General features: G+C 37.2%; 1 protein-coding gene across 5 annotated transcripts in view; it reads left to right on the forward strand.

Annotated features, from left to right (window-relative positions):
• The window catches only part of OXR1 (oxidation resistance 1), a 311945-nt gene that overhangs the window by 123070 nt on the left and 171012 nt on the right, over positions 1 to 17863 (forward strand). Inside the window, exon 1 of one of the 5 annotated variants that reach the window (XM_036338052.1) lies at positions 10914 to 10930. The exons of the other annotated variants lie outside the window; for them this stretch is intronic. The gene's annotated coding sequence lies outside the window, so the exon portion shown is untranslated. Of the gene's footprint in view, positions 1 to 10913; positions 10931 to 17863 lie in introns of those variants that run through there. 5 annotated transcript variants of the gene reach the window in all.

Below are 17863 nucleotides of genomic sequence, written 5' to 3' on the forward strand. Positions count from 1 at the left end.
AAAATCCTTCTCTGGACTCAAAATGTACCAGGAATGTACGCTGGCCTAAGAAAGGTTAATGGCTGGATGAGCCCAAAGAAATTCAGATATTTCCTAGGGGCAGGTCTGTGCTGTTTGCACTGTGAGAACATGTCCAAAAGGCTGATGCCTCCCCTCATCTTGCAGAACAGATATTCAGACTGCCCCAAGGCTGAATTAGTACCAGATGATGGAATGTTCTGTTTTACTCGGATTCTTTCATATTCTTTTAAAATTAGATATCTCCAACTGGACTATAAATTGAGGAAAGTCCCATTGGTGTTTCATAGCATTTTCCATAGGTGTTGAACCGATTTGGGGTACATCATACGCACTCAAATATGTACTGACTTGGTAAAACAATACAATTCAGTAACATTCAGTTTTGCTTCCATGGGCTTGTATGAAATCTCAGAGAAATGTAGTATTCATATAGAAATATGTTTATGTGTAGTTACATAAATATGCTACATATTGCATATTTATTATCTATGAAGTGATATAGTAAATTAATGTGTAAGTATATATTACTATAAAATATATATTAAGTATATATCTCATGTTATATACACTTAAGACATGAAGAAGAGTTGAACAACTAGGACATGTAGCCTGAAAGAAAGAACACTAAGGGAACGTAATAACCAAACACATGTATTTGAGGTTCTGTCTAGCCAGGAGTAGTTAAGAGTTGTCCTGTGTGGCCGCCAAGGGAAATTGGGGCCAGCGGTTTGAGAGGATGTGAATGGATTTTGGCTCACTATATGGAAACGTTTTTCATTCAGATCTGGCCAGCGGAAGAATAATGTCCCTTGGGAAATGATGAGTTCCCATTTTGTATTTACATACAGACTGTAAGTTTCAGAGTGGAGTCAAGCATTGATTGGTGTGTGGTTTAAATAGATGGCCATAACAGTTATTTTAAGCCTGAAAATATAGAATTCTTACTGATTCTAAGTTTCTTTATTTGTAAATTGACAATAATAATGCCTGCCTTTCCCCTCACAGGTTGTTGTGCAGATCAGAATAGATCATATAAGCAAAGTGTTGCAAAAATGTAAGGAGTAAGTATTTCTATTGTGCCAAAGGAAGTTGCTTATTAATGAGTGTGAGTCAGACCTGACTAATACCACAGTATTCATCAGTATCTATAAGAAACATCCAAATTAAAAGGCCTAAAGATATTACAGGAACTTGTATTTTTAAGGCTTATGTTTAGAGAAAAGGGTACTGACTCACTTTAAAAGGTCTTGGAAATTGATGGTTTTATTTCCCTTTCATATTTATTTTTTAGTTAATAGCATGAATTTGTTATTTTTCTAATACAGAGAAGAATCTTGGATGATTTCACAGACAAGCTTTTGTTTGTTGGTTGGTGTATTGGCCTATTTTGTATGTCTCACAGAAGTTTTGTTCCAGAAAATTTTACCTCTGCAAATAACTTATCAGCATGAAAATTGTTTCAGATAAATGCAATTCGTTTCTCAGAATTTACATTTTCACATTCTTAGAGTAGACTTTATTAACCTTTAAAAGGACAGTGGTTTCTCTGATTGTTATACTTTAGACAGCATGCACAAACGAGATATTGTGTTGAAATTGTGTTTTATATTTTATTAACTTTATTGGGGTGACATTGGTTCATACGATTATACAGGTTTCAAGTATACGTTTCTATAATACATGATCTATATATTGCATTGTGTGCCCACCACCCAGTCAAATCATCTCCAATCACCATGTAATTGGTCCCTTTTCCCCTTTAATACCATTCTCTCTGGTAACCACCACACTGTTTTCTGTGCCTATGAGTTTCAGTTCCATATCCCACATATGATTGAAATCATATGGTTCTTAGTTTTTTCTGACTGCCTTCATTTCATTTTTCTGACTGCCTTCATTTCAATATTCTCAAGGTCTATCCATATTGTCACAAATGACAGTATTTAATCTTTTCTTATGGCTTGGTAGTATTTCATAATATATATGAACCACATCTTTTTTCGTCCAGCCCTCTATCAAAGGACACTTTGGTTGTGTTCATGTCTTGGCCACCGTGAATAATGCTGCAATGAACATATGGGTATTCATATCTTCGCAAATAAATGTTTTTAATTTTTTTTTCATGTAGATACCCAGAAGGGGGGTTGCTGGGTCATATGGTAACTCTATTTTTAAATTCTTGAGGAACTTTCATACTGTTTTCCATAATGGCTGTACCGGTTTACATTTCCAGCAGCAGTGATATGGGCACTGCTGGGAAAGTTGGAAAGCCACATGCAGAAGAATGAAACTAGACTACAGTTTGTCCCCATGTACAAAAATCAATTCAAAATGGATCAAAGCCCTAAATAGAAACTCTGAAACAATACATTACATAAAAGAAAACGTAAGAACTGAACTTATGGACCTTGGTTTTAGAAAAGATTTTATGAATTTGACCGCAAAGGCAAGGGAAGTCAAGGCAAAAATAAATGAATGGGACTATATCAAACTCAAAAGTCCTGTACAGCAAAAGAAACCACCAACAAAACTAAAAGACAGCCAACCAAATGGGAGAAGGTATTTGCAAAAGCAACAGCTCTGACAAGGGGTTGATATCCAAAATATATAAAGAACCCATACAACTCAACACCAAACAAACTACCCAATTAAAAAATGAGCAGAGGACCTGAACAGACAGATAGGACCAATGAAAAAAATGCTCAACTTCACTAGCTATTGGGGAAATGCAAATCAAAACTACAATGAGGTACCATCTCACACCTGTTAGAATGGCTATTACCAACAAGACAGGTAATATAACAAGTGCTGGAGAGTTTGTAGAGAAAAGGAACCCTATGTTCAACTTCTTCACTGGCATTTCTGCATTGAACATTTATTTTTCCACCTCTATTTCAATAATTACCCTTTTATCTATGCTTCAGTTTTTGGCTTGAACTTGGGGAAAACGCGTTGCTTTTCTGAGTGATTGCAAGTGCAATACAAGACCTTGGATAAACTATTTAAAAGTCTAATAACATCCCATGAAGAATGAATCTCAGTCAGCAAAAACATTATCATGGTGGAAACATTTCTGCATTTTCTCAACGTCATCATTTATTTTGTCACCCTAAAGCCAATTAATATATTAGAAAATCAATGAAATCTACTAGTTTTAATTTTCTGCCGACTTTAATTCTGTGGCAACAGTTAACAGAAAGATTTGCTGGACAGAGAACTCCACCAAGAGTTGGAAAACCTAGTTCTGACACTTGCAAATTTTGTGATCTTGGGTAATGCGCTCTGCTCTCTGAACCATATTTTCCCTGATGTGATTAAGAGACCTAGAAATGGCCATCCCACCTTAGCTTGAGAATCAAATGTGATACCATATAAAAGTACATTTAAATTATTACTTTTTAAGAATAGTAATAAGCACAACCACTTACCTTTCTTACAATAATAATATCTAACATTTAAAAATCTTTGTTATTTACACTTTTTCCGTTTTTGTTGTTGCTGCTGCTGCTGCTTCTGTGTTATTGATGAGATCTGAAACGCAAAGGGTTGAAAATGATTTGTCAGTACCAGTATATGGGGGACCCGAAAGTCACCTCCACTCTCCTGCCTCCAAGTTCTGTGCTCTTTCTCCTCCACTCCACAGAATCCCCGTTCTCCTGAGCCCGTGTTTTATCCACTTTAAAGAAACAAATACTGCAGCAAGTCCAGGAGACTGACAGGAAAAATGCCTGGAGAGAGGTTGGCTGTCAGCCTTAATAAGGCTAGGTCCTCTTTACTTAAGTGAATCTTCCATGTGACCTTCAACTACAGCAGTCTTTTAAGGGGAGATGAGGAGGGACTTAATGGGATGAGGGATTTATTGAATCCATTCTCAATGTAATATGTAAACATTCTTTTTTTTTCCTAGTTAACTTAGGTATTCATCTTAGGCAGTCTTTTCAGCACTTTTAATAATTGCCCCTTCTTCCTAATAAGGAGCCTTCTTAGACCTTTTTCCAAATCTCTCCTTCCAATAGAATTTTAATACCACAGATATGCTATATATTTATTTGTGGGTGTGTTTTTATTTTGGGCCCTTTGGAGGTACTGAACCATTATGTTAAGATTTTTTTTGCACTCTACAAACTAATTTTGTATGAGAGTGAGTATGTGTGATGGTAATCTACTTCTGCTTCGAGAAGTGGCATAGAGGCTGAGAGCATAGTAAGGCCGTCCGTCTGTCTTGGTTCAAATCCTAGTTCAGCCACTTACAAATTGTGTGTACTTAATTTATCTTTGTTTCAACAAGCCTGTCAGGAAAGTAGGAATTATAAGATTAGCAGCATCATTGCGTTGTCCATGTGAAGTACTTAGGGCAATACTGGCACATAGTAAAAACTCAATAAATGTTTTATTGTTATATTTTTGAGTGCTGAATTAGGTTCAGAAAAACCCGAGCTCTATGTTAGGCACTAGGGATAAAATAATAAGAAAAAAGATAGAAGTCCTTGCCCTCATAGAGTGTATATTAGATAGAAGGAAGTGGACAGATAAACAAGATACCTGTATAAAATACATAGTATGTTAAGTATTTTTTACTACTGAGAATAAAAATAAATTAGAAAGGGAGGTAGGAAATGTTGGGTGGGATTAAATTGAATCTTCGTAGGATTAGCCTGGAATATATTGTAGGAATAGGAAGGGAGTATTAATATTATTGGTTTGAAAAATGGATTATACCACATTGAGCCAATTATTTGTGGGTATTGGGTGGTAAGGAAGAAGAACTTTCAATAACTATTCTTTTAACGAAAATAATTTATATACAGCCATAGTATAATTTGATCATGCTCTTGATTTTTCCTTGGAAGTTAAAAATGTAACTTAGAAATTACATAATTACCTTTTATTTTGTTGCTTTCAAATCATTTATTTTGCATTCTTATAAAATTGATAAGAATGTCATTTGCATCTGATTTAATTTGTATTCATTGATTTCTCTCCCAAAGGAAACACACTTTTATACTAAGTATAAAAGAGTAGATGTAGATATCATAGAGTAACGAAGACGGCCTGAAGCCCTGTCGCCGAAGTCGTCTACAGTTTGCTTCAAATAATTCAGTTAGACTTGATTCACAGATTTCCTGAGTCACATTCTACATTGCTCCAATGAGGACGGTTCTTCAAGGGCCTCGCATAAATAAGGCAGACTGCCAAGCTAGTGATTCTGATTTTAAAGTAATGAGAGCTTTTTGAGTTGTTTTTGAAATTTGCTCTAAAGGCAGTTCTGAAAGGTAAACTCCAAAAATACGTTAGGCAATAATAGCATCAGTTGGGGTACATTCCAGCTGCTTAGAGAGGGATCGGATGTAGATGTAGAAGGCAACTACATTTTGAGAGGTTTCCCCTGTGCCCTTCATCCAGCTTCCCCTCAGGTTAACTTCTTACATGACCATAGCTCAATTATTGAAATCTAGAAGTGGGCTATTAACTAATCTATAGACCCTATTAGAATTCCATCAGGTTTTCCACTACTGTGTATTTCTTCCTTCTGGTTCAGGATTTAATCCAGGACCCCACATTGCATTTCATTGTTATGTCTCTGTTGTACTCCCCAATCTGTGCCAGTCTTTTTCTATCTTCCATGTCCTTGCCACTTTTGAAGAATAATGGTCAATTATTTTATAGAATATTTGAATAATGTTTCTTTAAGATTGGATTTGGGACATGCAGGAAAATACTCTGTTGAATATGTAAGCTAGAATGCATTTGTTAAAAAGAAAGTAGTACTATGTCATATAAAAACATAAATAATCTTAAAGACCATGTTTTGAACAGTATTGGGCTGGTATTTTATCCTAATTTAAATCTACTAAGGCTTTCCCATTAAAAAAGGGGGGGGGGAGTTAGTAAATCAAATATTTTTTTTATAATATGCAATAAAAATATACTGGTAGTTGCCTTGGGAAATACAAAGACATCCGAGACACAATCTCTTAACTCATTTGCAGTCAGATTAAGGTGACAAGATACAGAACGTTTGTTCCTTATTTGACTGAATTAGTTCACTATTAAAATATATATGCACAAAAGATTAAATGAAAAGCATGTTAAAATCACATGTTACAGGATTACTCTCATTAATATTAAATCATTGAATCAATTAAGTTTCTTTTTAATGGCAAAAAAGAAAGTTTTTGATTCGTTTAGATTGACAAGCCCAAACCTGAGGAATCAAGACTTTAAAGTGTCATCAGGACTTGGTTCCTTTCCGTCTCCTGTCAATACCTCTGGTTTTGTTGATGTTAGTCTTGGTCCTTATGTTTTAGCAAAATGGCAGCCGTAACCTCTGCCTATTTTCTTGGGTTTTAGGGACAATGGGAAAGAATTAATTTCCCAGAAACAAAAGTATATATCTTTCTGTATCTTGTTTAGTCTAAGTCACATTCCCATTCCAGAACTAATAGCTGTGACCAGAGAAAAGCAATTCAAGGATTGGCTTAGGCCTGGATCACATGACTGAGGGGGGTGAGAGATTGTTCCTCAGAGGGAAATAGGGAAGCAGTTATGGAAAGGAGAGTAAGTGAATGCTAATTGGTAAATTGAACAGTTATTTGCTATAACCCTCAAAATACCAATTAGTTTACATTTAAAGGGGTAAATGCTCTTCAAAATATGAGACAAATGTATTGATCCGGTAAAGACTATAACTACGTGGCTTAGGTCATGGCAGGGACTCATACGACTATATCACGTGAAACTATCACTCCTGTCCCTTCATGGAGATGTTGTTTCTTCTAAAGTTAAAATCTACCTTTGTCTGTCATCTAAATGTCAGTGTCCAGTGACTATATTCCTCAGGATCTTCTCATTGTCAAGCCAGAGTAGTCAGTAGTCTCACTCCATATGGTCTTCTGGTCTGGGCTACAGAGGCCCAAATTTTCTAAGCTCTTCTTAACTTTGTACTGTGAGGATTTGGTTTGGTTGAGTTGTTGTTTTTCTTAACAATAGGTCATGTTGCAAACTGCCTAACCAGGTCAGGCATTGTGGTTTTTCTGTCATTCTTTTTTTTTTTTTTTTTTTTTTTTAGCATTACCCAAATTATACATCCCTAATATGCCCTATAGAATCTGCTATTTCATCACTCATCTTTGGTTGACTTTGTTATGAAAATCATTGACAGGGAAGGTTATAAATATGCCATTCGGAAAAGGGGAGAAAGCTCTCTGAATGAGTAGTGTATTCTTGGTTGGAAGCTCCTGTTAGATAAAATGACCACTCAAGTTATCTTCCAGTTCTAAAACAGGAAGGAAAGTAATGTCACAGCACAAATAAGCTGTTATAACAACTGGGCACCTGGTCAAAGCCTTTGGATGATGGTGATTAATTAAAGGTCAAAGAATATCACTGCATCCTAATGGTAGTCATCACACAACATCAGCCTTTCTCCCAGTGCCTTTGAAAACACCACTTGAAAGGACTATTAAAAATATGTGTTTTATTTAAGCATCAAATGCCCTCATTAGGCATCACAGGGTTTCTTTAGGAATATAAAGCAAATGTTAGGGTTCTGAGTACTAGATTGTAGGTTTAAAAGAAAACTAAATGTAACCTTTTGTTATGTAAAATAATAAACTCCTAAGATAACTATACAGGCTTTCTTGTAACACAAAGTGTGTGTCTATTTTCTAGAAGGCTCTGAAAAGAGCTATGTGATATGACCACAAATATATGGGGGGAGGGCACTTTAATAAAGTAGAATTTAACAGTTTAATTTCTAGAGGAAAGTGCAGAGATTTCTAAGGAGGATTTGTTTCTGTTTTTCAGGGGGTAAACTTGAGTAGTATACAAATAATTTTATTAAAATACTATAAAAGTCTACTACAGTCCTTTTAAAACAACTGCCTATCAAATTGTTCCTATACATTTAACATCTGGGGTTTCATCAGAGAGAGAGGTTTCAGTCTTGCCTATTTGATACTCTTTAAAGTAGATCAGATGAGGAGGCTCCATTTTCTTTTACATTCTGCTTGTGCCTTTTTTTGGCCTCTGACATATAAGCCTTACAACAGTCCATGGAAGGCAAAAAGGCTGTCCAATTTGAAAGCAAAAGTTTGATTACTTAGCTGTACTATGCTATCATGAATCAAGTGAGAAAAACTTATCTGTTATAGTATTTCATCTGAATTTCAAAATTTCAAACTGATGTTCCCTTAGGACCGACAACATTATGGACTATGTAATCTAAAGAGCTTTTCTAATTTACCTGTCAAATTGGCACCCCCCTGTGACAGGGGGGTCATTATTATTATTGGGCTTGGAAGGTATCAGCTTTTCAGCACCTGGTTATGGACAGCAGAATACTGGTGTGTGTGTCCATTTCAGAGACTAGGAAAGTTGATGGTAATATAAAGAGGTGAATTTAAGAGAGATGTCTGACCAAGGGACAAAGGTGTAATGGCCACTGAAATGAGAACGTATCTTCAGACGGCAAAACAAAGTAGGCAACTCCATAGACCGTAACGGAAATTATTATAGGGTAACTTACTACGGGAAGAAACAGATGACCCTGCCATTCTGCCCAGACTATTCTCTGCTACAGATTCCTGTTATTGTACTCGTTTTGTAGTATAACTCAGGTGCTCATGATTGACAAGACAAAGGGCAAAAGATGCAGTAGTGCTGGGGTGGTACCTCCGTGGTCTTGTGATAGATGATTGTTTTATAATTGATAGTATCACCAGTTGGATATTTATCTGAGTTGTCATGCCATTCTGGCCATTATTAACAAAAGGATTGATGACATTTTAAGGAGCACAGATAATCATCAACTAGAAGGCTTTGCTATGCTGGAGAAGGACAATCAGGTTGATCAAAAGTCACAGCATGAAACTTAAAAATGAAATGAAATCCGGGACACCGAGATGGACTTGGTTTTGTTCACATCTGCCTCTATACAACAAATGCCCTTCTTAGATTTCAGGGGTTTGGAGCATGAATTCTAAAGACTGATTACCTAAAGTTAATATACCAGCTCCAGCAATAGCAAACTATGTCAGGGGTAGACAGACTACATATAGCTGGTCTTTTAAATCTTATTTCGGATAGATTGTTTCAATTCATACTTGCAAAGTATAATAAAAGAGCAATAAAAATATCTCATGGTTGAATTCTCTTATCTGAACATAGGAAAGCACTTGGCAGGAAAAGCATGTATATATATTTTTTTTAAAAAAGATGAAGTGCAGTAATTGGTTGGGAAGGATTGTTTTGTTTAGAGATAAACAAACCAGTAAACCCAGAAAAAGAGAAAATATTTTAGGATAGAGGTGGGTGACTTAGCAGGAGAAGTTAGTGGAAGGTCCCTGATGCCTTTGAGCTCGTTAATAGTGAAATTTAACATAATCTTTATGAGTAATTCTAAAAATAATTTGATTATAGGAAAGAACTCTTATGTAATTTCTCCTGCTTACTTTTCATTATAAATCCATTTTAACTTTCAGCAGTAAGGAAGAGTTTTCCTGCAAATGAAAGTTAAAAGTTAGACTAGGTTCCTAAGAAAAGCTGGGGGATGTGTATGTTGTATGTGAGTGTATACTTGTGTGTACACTTCTAAAGTAGTATATCAACTGTAACTGCATTTGAGTAATCTATGACAGTTTCTTAAGTTCTTAATTCCTTTCCAGTCCTGTACTTTTGACAGTTTCTAGATATGCTTCATTGAATACCATAGCAATTTAAAAACCATCCCCTCGAAAGAGAAGAAAATGGGTTACTTTTCTCTAGATTGATCACTTTCCAACTCCATCCTAAGTATCACGCTACATTTTTTAAAAATAAATAGTATCAATAATTAGTTTTTGTATGCCCTGCATAGTGCTGTTAGTATCTGTCTTATATTGTCCATTCCTCAAGGCCTGTGTGTGTTTTAATAATTTTTGGTAATTGATGCCAACCATATGCCGCTGATAATTATGCATGCTATCATGTTACTGTGCCTAATGGAATCATCAATCAAAATCTTTTATTCCCCTCTCATGGACACACTCTATGCAGTGTCTCATTTACCTAATGAGTTTCATTGCCCTCTACAGTATCACTAGATTTGCTCATCACATTTTCTCAACTGCTAATAAGAAGCAATTACTTAAACTAAATTCACTTATAGGGCTACAACATTACATAATTCCAGGAGGGGCACTGTTGCACGTTGCCCACCTGGGATTGTGCAGTGCACAACCTGCCTGGCCATATAGGAGTCCTGTACTACCTTCACTGCACAAACATAGAGGGACTCAATTTGGGGTACCTGTGTTTACTATTTAGAGATGGCCAATTAAGTTACATAAACCAGCTTTTGCAAAAACGGCCAGGATTTAGTTTATATGACTCTGTTGTTGTCAATTTAATCAGTATTCACACCTGCTTTCTTCTGTAGAAATTCATTTATTCCTGAACTGCAAATAGCACCTGAGAATACAAAATCTTGTACTTGAGAATTTACTCACAAAAGATTACATTTTAAACTTGATTTAAAGAACAAATTTAAGAAACATGACCAGCAATGTAAACAGTTTTGGCATATTTGCAGTGCAGTCTTTTCAGTTGTGAAGTTGGCTGGTGATGTAGGCAGGAGGTGTAGGAGTTGTGGTGTCAGTGTATTACCAGCATTTTGCCATTTCTTGACTAATCTATATTTGTAACAACTGTAGGGGCAATGCCTTACATTTCTGAAATGCTCCATGCCCCCACAGTAGTTCCCAAAGAACTAATTATAATTTTTTCATTAATTCTCAAGCTATGTGCGATAAGCAATTGAAAAGGAATGGGGAAAACAAGAAGAAAAAGAGGGAAAACTGAAAGATCATCTGGACTTTGTGACCATCACACGCCAATACACAGAGCCAGCTCGCCTCTCTTGCTTTTCTGCGTAGGTTCCTCAGCATATTCTTTAAGTGATCTTGCTTCTAAACTTCAAAGCTATGTTGGCCATTTTACGTTCTGTATTTTTGTCATTTCAATTTAGTAAAAGTCTGATGTATGTCGGTTTTACTTTAATTAGGCTTATAGGCAAAAATCACTGCTATGAATACAATAATGCCTTTTGTTCTTAGAATGCTTTCTTTTTGCTATCGATATACTTCGATGGTTTGAGTGGATATTCGCTGAGAATCAACTGTAGAGATATTTCATCCCAGACCTTTCGAGTGATAGTAGTGCTTAATTCCTTCCTGTTTCTGTCTTGCTCCCTGACCTAGAGAGTGAGTGCTTGGAATGTGTGTGTGGTGCTCCTGTAAGCCCTCAGTAAACACTAGTGATGTAGCACAGAAAACGTGCCCTGCCGTGGAGGATGGGTCTAGCTTTGTGTGTTCCCTCTGCCAGTCACTGGCTACGTACACCCAGTCCCTTAAGCCTTCTGAGCTAACAGAAATACAAAATCCCTGCTTTGCCTATTTTACAAGGGGTTATGTGGATTAAATTATGTAATGTCTGTGAAGAAATGTAGACCAATCAAGTGCGATATGAATCTAAAAAGGAATGATTGAATACTTGTAATTAAATTAAGGTGACAGTTACTGTTTTAAAGCTTCCTTGTAACATGGAACAGACTGAAGAATCTCAGAAGGAAGGGGGAAGGGAGGGTGGAAACAGATTAAGAGTCAGAAGAGTAGTCCTCGCTTATTCTCGGTTTCGCTTTCCATGGTTTCTGTGACTTGTGGTCAACCGTGATCTGCAGACATTAAATGGAAAGATCCTGGTGTAAACCACTTATAAGTTTTAAATTGTGCATAGTTCTGGGTGGAGTAGTGGAATCTCACGTCCTCTGCTCCATCCCAGCCAGCAGCTGAATCCTCCCTTTGTCCAGGGTCTCCATGCTCCTACCCGTTACTCACTCAGTAACCGTCTTTGTTATCAGATCGACTGTTGCAGTATTGCTGTGCTGTTCCAGTCGCCCTTATTTTACTTCTTAATAATTGCCCCAAAGCACAAGAGAAGTGATGCTTTCCATTGGATTTGCCAAAAGGAAGCCATAAACCATTTCATATATATATATGAAAAAACATAATATATATAGGGTTTGGTACGATTTGCTATTTCAGGCATCCACTGGGGTATAGTAAGTATCCCCCAAGGATAAGGGGGGTGCGAATAAGGGACAGCGCCTTGAACTGTACCTTAGAAGAGAATCATCAGCTATTTGGTGAACAAGATAAGTAACCTTGTTGGGCAAATAGCACAGAGATGGTTGGTTATCAGCATTGTACAGATGAGAATGATGAGGGCCAGGTGAAGGGTCTTACATCAGATTTTATCCCTAGTAATGGCAGAGTGTCATCCAGAACACTGGTCTGAAAAGGAGCCCAGAACAGTGCTGTGCTGGCATCATCAGGTTTGTGAGAGAAAGCAACTAGGTGTGTTCATGAGACTTCAGGGCCGCCCTTCCATGGCTTTTGTACCAGGTTCTTCAGCATATCCCCAGGGGAAGTCAAGCCTTTAAGTCAAGCCTTTATGTGCCTGATGGGACACAGGGCACTGGTGGTTCAAATATGAATAAGATCGTCCCCGACCTCAAGTAGCTTATGGCATACAGACTAAAGGCAATCATTTGTCATGTACTTCGCATAGAGCATGAGTTCAAGAAATAGTACTTTCATTCCTGCCACAGTAGAATTAAGTGGTTGAACTCGGGTTCCCTACAGAATGAAAAGTCCTCCAATTAAATATAGATTGCTACTTTTTTCCCATCATCAAATTTTATTTCTTAGTCTTGAATGATGAGTTTTGTTGGAATTTCTATCAGCCCTTAATGAGTTTAGAAGTGAACATATATGTGGACATATTTTTTCCCAGCCCTTTTTTTCCTGGCTTTGTTAATGTCTGATATTTTGCTTCTCTGCATTTAGTCTCCACCTGATTTTCCCTCTAATGTAATTTACCACCTGCAGAAGTATCAGGCCTGGAAAATGCAAGAGTGAAATGCCTGTAAGCACAATGCCAGCTTATCAACGCGAGTTTAAAAGGGTGTTCTACCCCAAGCCTATTTCTTAGACCATGTGTGCAACCATAATTTTCAGCTTTCAAAATCGATTCAGGTCGTAGATCAGGAAACAGCTCTCTTTTCACACAATTGTTATGAATATTGTGGTTTTTTAACCAAAGAGATATAACAGTAATTTTTTGAAGAAGATTTGAGACATGTGACTGAGCCAAATTAAGAATGAAAGATGGAGAAAATAAACATAACCTCCTGCCCTGTAAGTCTTCTGAATAAAGACATGTGTGAAGTCTATGTGGAGGGATCATTCATTCATTCGTGTAGTAAATATTTTTGGTGTCCACATAATGTGCAAGGCACTGTGTTAGGTGCACAAAGGACGTGTGCTTTCAACTGCACCAGAGTGAACAGTGAAGTAAGAGAGACAGAGAAAAGTAAACATAAACAAATATACATTAGACTTTCTGATGAATACCATGAGGAACAGATGAGCAGAATAACCTGGGGTTGAGTGGGGGTAAAGTGTAGGAGATAAGAAACAACCTACTTAGAATCTTGAGGGATGGTTTCTCTGAGAAGACTTAAAAAAAAAACCCAGCAACTCAGAGCATTCCAGTGGGAGGGAATAGCTCTGCAAAGGATCTGAAGAGGCAAAGAGCTTGACATGTTTGAGAGCCTTGAAAGATACCAAGGTTCCGAGAGCATGAGCAAGAAGAGTAGCTCAAGATGAAGCAGGGTCTTATGGACCATGGGAAGAAGTTCAGAAATTCATTTGACCACAGTAGAAAGCCATTCAAGTCTTTGAAGTGAGAAAACAACCTATCACCTGTGCTTAAAAGTGCTTGCTGGGACTGCATTGGTGAATGGTTTAGCAGGAAGAAGAGGTAGCCAAAGAGAAAAGCTTAACTTGGGAGATTAATCTGAGGCTTTGACAATAATCCGTAGGTGTCTACCTGGGGAGTTGGTGAAAATGTGGAGGGAAGTGGAGAGATTCAGTATATAATTTAAAAGCAGAATAGAGAGAATTTGTTGACAAATTGGAAGTAGAGAAAGTTGCAAAGGAAGGAATCAAGTGTAATGTACAAGTCTCTGGCTGGAGTGGCTGTGTGGTTGGTAGTGCCATTTACAGAGATAGAGAAGACAGGAAAAGGGGGAGGGGTGAGTGTAGGAATCAAGAATTTATTTATGGATGTGTTACGTTTAAGATGTGCCATAGGTAACGGATAGTACCAAGTAACTAGTTATGTATTTCAGGTTGCTGTACTGGGGAGTTTTGGTGAGGTATACATATGGGCCCTGACCAGGAATCAAATCAAAATTGGTGAACGCTTGGTGCACCTGCCAATGCTCAACCAACTGAGCCACACCCTTCTTTTGCATGGAAAATAGAAACGACCTTCCTTTATGAAGGAGTTAGAAGAGAGCTTTGCTTCTCGTGTCTATGTCTACCCAAGGAAGAACACTGATGTGTCAGACACTGGAAAGGACTGGATGTAGGCCCAATGTGCTCTGCATTCTCTCTTGGGAACCTGATGCCCCTGGGTGTTCTCTGAACCAGGACACTACTTCTCCAAGCTGTCAGCTTGTCATGGGGTCCCTCACTCCTGCATCTGTCCCTCAGTTGGTTCAGGATTTACTGTCAGTAGTACATTAACACTCCAAGTGCAGAGAGAGGATGCAATTGGATTCAGAGAACATGTGAAGAGGTTGGCTTTAACAAAAGGAGGACCATATTTTCTTCTGTAACAGGAATAAGAAATCTTAAAGTAATGGGGAAAGATAAATGTAGTTTATAGAGTTACCATTGGAATATGACAGTGATTTCTTTCATGTAACTTTAAATATTATATAAGATGTTTATCTGAAAAAGTCTAAAGTCCAACTTCATTGTCCTGGGGGCACTACTTAACCCTCATATGTTAAACCATTATCATCTGAATAGAAGAAAACTAGAACAGACTCCCCAGTGATTCTCAGAGTGGGGGAGAGGACATGGCATGCCCTATCTAGGGTAGCTAATCAGGTTCTAAATAGAGTTATTTTCAAAAATATCCTTGCCCTAACCGGTTTTGCTCAGTGGATAGAGCATCAGCCTGCGGACTCAGGGGTCCCAGGTTCGATTCCGGTCAAGGGCATGTACCTTGGTTGCGGACACAACCCCGGTGGGGATTGTGCGGTGGGCAGCTGATCGATGTTTCTCTCTCATCGATGTTTCTGACTCTCTATCCCTCTCCCTTCCTCTCTGTAAAAAATCAATAAAATATATTTTTAAAAAAATATCCTTTTCAATCAATAATATAGTCAATAATGCAACCTAACTTTTAAAAACAACAAAATATGATTTTCATTTCTAAACCTTTAGGTTGCCCACCGGATTTTTAAATATTCATCAGTAGGATGATTTAGTTTATAAGAGGCAAAGAAGTAATGAATTAACCAGAGTGATGTTTCCGTTAAATTTCTGAATTAATGTGTATATAAGAGATACATATTTTTATCTTGATTAAGTTTGGACTTGCCTTATATTGTGCATAAGCAAAACTATATTTTAATTAGCTAGTCCATATGCTTTATACAGAGAGTTTGTAATAGGCCCTGTAAAATATAGAAGAATCCTTTAATCAGCAATGTTGGATATAATCCTAAAGCCTTAAAATAGTCTTCTTTTTTTCTGATTCCTTCTTCCTAAAATGAATAAACAGAATGCAATCCTTGTGGCAATAGAATGTTGCAAATCATTTCATAAAAGGTAATAAAATTAAATTCCATCACTGTGAATTATTGCAAAAGACGGTTTAACATTTACAAGAATTTGACTTCCAAATCCTTCAAGGCCTAATCTTTGATTTGCATAATGGGTTTCTACTTTCAGGATTTTCCAGTTGAAAGGCTTTGAAGTAAGTTCCAAGGCAAAAACTGAAATAAATTGGAAATTCATATAATTTCAAAGTTAATACATGCACTACAGTGGTATAATTGGAAAGTACATGGAAGGGGAAATCTCGTAAAAATTTTACTACTATTTGACTTAATGTTTTGAAACTTTATAGTAGAAAGATAATATGCAAAAATCTTAATGACTATTCAAAAATGTAAGTAGAACTTTGTAATCAAAACTTGTTTCATCATTAGATTGCTTAAAAGAAAAGATCCTGAACTTGAACCTAAATATTTGATTCCCGAGTCCTTGCTGTTTTCACTCCTCCATGCCAACATTGAAACTTTTTTGCATAAGGATTCCAATTTATTAAAGCTACAGTGTTTCTGTAGAAATTACAAAACTAGATTTTATTTACTAGATGGGGTGCTGTCTGATTCTTGAATTATTGAATAAAGCCAATTAGGTATTTAAAAAATGAAATTACAAAGCTGGATATAATGAATAAAGTGAAATATTTATCATAGTATTGATAACAGAATAAACTATGTCCTTTGTCCAAGCTCCAAAACACGTTCCCATCATGGGGTGGGATGAAGTCTATGTTATGTGAATGTATTAAATTGATCATCAGATCAGCTACCAACTATCCAAAGTCTTACTCTCTTAAATTACTTTCATGGATTTTTATATATAAACTTCCTTGCATTTTTGTATTATTTCTAGTGGCTTTTCCCCATGCTGAAGCCATTCATTTATTCATTCAACAATTTATACAATAAGTGCCTACTACATGCCAAGAACTATGCTAAGTCCTAGGAGTAATATGGTGAATGAACAGAATTTCTGTGAATGTAGGAATTTAGTCGACCTGGGGGTAAGGACACCTAATAGATCAGTGATGGCGAACCTTTTGAGCTCCATGTGTCAGCATTTTGAAAAACCCTAACTTAACTCTGGTGCCGTGTCACATATAGACATTTTTTGATATTTGCAACCATAGTAAAACAAAGACTTATATTTTTGATATTTATTTTATATATTTAAATGCCATTTAACAAAGAAAAATCAGCCAAAAAATTGAGTTCGCGTGTCATCTCTGACATGGGTGTCATAGGTTCGCCATCACTGTAATAGATGAAACTTCTCTCCTGCCTCTTTTCTTTGGACTGGTATAGGCATATATATATTACGACCAAACAAGCGGTGGACCAGTCATTATGATGTGCACTAACCACTCGGGAGCAGATGCTCAACACAGGAGCTGCCCCCTGGTGGTCAGTGCTCTCCCACAGCCAACCTCCTGCAGCCTCTCCCCCCAGTCAGTCCCCCGATCAGCCCTGATGGGGGAGCCAGCCAGCCAACCTCCTGTGGCCCCTGCCCCTGGTTGGCCAACCTCCTGTGGTCCCTACCCTCTGCTGGCCAGCCCCCTGATAGGCCCTGATGGGGGGCTGGCTGGCCAACCTCCCAATAGGCCTCGATTGCCGGCCAGGCCGAGGGACCCCAACCGTTTACGAATTTGTGCACCGGGTCTCTAGTAGGAATATACAGCAGCTGACAGACTTCAAGAACTTGGATATCTTTTTTCATAAAAGTTCAGTAAGAATTGCTAACATTTTATGTGAGGGTTCATGAAACGCTGGAGAGGAAGATTGGTTTTCAATTTAATTTTCAGTATTTTTAGAATAAAATTAGGTATAATAGCAATGAATGCATGTATGCTTCCAAACAAGCCATGGTATGTTCATTGGCCTTGCTCTTGACAGAGCTGAATTCAATTGCATTTAACAAGAGAATCTCTAGCAAATCATTCCTACATATCATTGCACCTATGGCTTCCTTCATTCTTGAATTTCCTGATTTCTGAACTCCCAAATTAGGAAAACATAAATTTCTTAGCATGAATACAGGGCTAGAAACATACCTTATTATAATAAGGTATCTAGTTTGGGTGTCCCATTAATTATTCCAAAATCAGTTTGTACTCC

Source organism: Myotis myotis, unplaced genomic scaffold (assembly GCF_014108235.1).
Source record: "Myotis myotis isolate mMyoMyo1 unplaced genomic scaffold, mMyoMyo1.p scaffold_m19_p_16, whole genome shotgun sequence".
In the NCBI taxonomy this organism is placed as follows: Eukaryota; Metazoa; Chordata; class Mammalia; order Chiroptera; family Vespertilionidae; genus Myotis; species Myotis myotis.